This window comes from Plectropomus leopardus, unplaced genomic scaffold, assembly GCF_008729295.1.
Source record: "Plectropomus leopardus isolate mb unplaced genomic scaffold, YSFRI_Pleo_2.0 unplaced_scaffold19889, whole genome shotgun sequence".
Taxonomy (NCBI): Eukaryota; Metazoa; Chordata; class Actinopteri; order Perciformes; family Serranidae; genus Plectropomus; species Plectropomus leopardus.
This window is the reverse complement of record NW_024621483.1, coordinates 1-1,943: the sequence shown is the minus strand read 5'-3', so window position 1 is coordinate 1,943 and position 1,943 is coordinate 1. Positions and strand designations below refer to the sequence as shown.

Sequence of the window (1,943 nt, the reverse complement as noted above, 5' to 3'; positions counted from 1 at the left end):
TCTCTGCTGTTGTCTTGTTCTCACTGTTTACAGATTGTATTTGACGGAATCAAAGGCACAAAAGGCTTTTTAGCTCTGGATGACATTGAGTACACCGTTGGAGTAAACTGTGCTAAACAAGTCACAGATACACAGACACGTAAGACTGGACAGTGGTTTTACACTCTTTTTTTAAAGCACTTTCTTGGAGTCATTTTCTTTTTTTCCAGGTAATTTTTTACTATTTCATTGTTCATTTTTGACCACTTCTCGTTAAGTTGCCAATTTGGTCAGGTTTCCAAGGGTTAAATCTATTCTAAAATGAAAAATATATGACAAATTGTGGTTTACCAATACAAAAAAAGAAATTATCTTGCAATTTTGAACATGTTCTTCAGATTTGGAGAAACACTGAGCAATACAAGAGTTTGTCTTACTGCCAGCAGTTTGTCAGATTGTTTAAACGCCAAAACGAACCACATTATCTTCAGCATAATCTCTGGTAGAACTGGAAACCAACTGCCTTCTATGTTTCCTGCAGACTCAAAACAGCGAGACAACTCAGGAGGGATCGCAGCGTCCATCATCGTGGTCCTGCTGCTGATTGCCACACTGATCGCCCTGCTGATTTACTACCTCCGAATCCAACAGAGAATCAGTACTCTGACTGGTCCATCATCACCACCTTCTTCCTCAGCTGGTGCTGGATTTAGTAATGAGACATATGAACCAGACCTCACAGTAAGTTAACATTTAAAACTCTGACACCTAAAAAGACCCACAGACGAGTTTGTGTGTGAGTATCATTCTGCTTTATTACAATTTGGATCTTATGTTTGGAGTTGTACCATTATGACCAGTTGTGATATTAATTTCCTCAATGGTTTGTTAGTTTTCGAAGTGGTAAAAACAAACTCTGAAATGTGTCTGATCAAAGATTAACTGTAATTTCAGCAGGATCATGTGAGAGTTCCCCCAGTGCAAAACCATCCGATGGAAGCTGGTTTCAATGATGTCTCTGTGAGTGCACACTGATCTATACTTTATACGACTTATGATTTATGTTATTTGGTGGGAAGATATTATACTCATCTCTATTCACATGGACTCTGTAACACAGAAGAACAAATAACAGTAGCTTTAATCTGCACTAATATATCTTTTTCTCTTGTTGTGTTCCTGCAGGTCCCTGATGGTGTCAGAGAGACGGAGGTGGCGTGAGGAAGGAGGAGCGATGGTCCTGCCACCAAGAGGTGGCTTTGTGAAATTAAGGCGATATCACAGCAGCAGAACTGCTTGTGTCGTCTTTACATGTAACACACACACATACACACACACAAAACATACACATTGCATACACTAAACACAAGCACAACGCACACACTTGAAACGCTGATTAAGGCCCTATGTTCAGCTGCCTCAGATCTGATGGAGCCCTCCATGGTCGCAGCTTTGTGCCTGCAGACGGATGCATGGAAGTCAGACAGCGCATGTCTGAGGTGTCGCGGACGGAAATGAAACTTCCTTTAAACCGAGAGAGAATCGAGATTTAGGATCCATATTTGATCCGCAAGAAAGCATCAGCTGGGGTTGTGGAGCTAGAAAGACGTGAGTTTACTAAGTACGAAGGGTGTAATGGAAAACACTTTAGAGTTGCATTCTGGGATTAAGTCTTGACTCACATTAAGGACTCAAGGCCCAGACACACCAAACTGACAAAAAGGACTAGTGGCAGTGAAAGCTGACTTGTGTCGCCTCATGTCGCCTGTGTTTCGGCCGAAAAGTTGCTCTTGAACACCCCGCAAAGACTACAGCTAACCAGCTCGTATGTTCTGCGTCAGCAGACGGCGGTCGTCTATAATTGTCATTCAAAAAGAAAAACCAGAAGACCGTCATGACGCCAGTTAGCCAGTTAACATGAACAACACAATGTGATGTTGAAAGAACAAAGCATATTTACCATG

At 41.7% G+C, this 1,943-nt stretch overlaps 1 long non-coding RNA gene across 1 annotated transcript; it reads left to right on the top strand.

Annotated features, from left to right (window-relative positions):
* The first annotated feature begins 618 nt into the window (after positions 1–618).
* Positions 619–1,378, top strand: LOC121965407. Its single transcript, XR_006107484.1, has 3 exons — positions 619–720; positions 934–999; positions 1,165–1,378. It is a non-coding gene; the product is annotated as an uncharacterized LOC121965407 (long non-coding RNA).
* Positions 1,379–1,943: the final 565 nt, after the last annotated feature.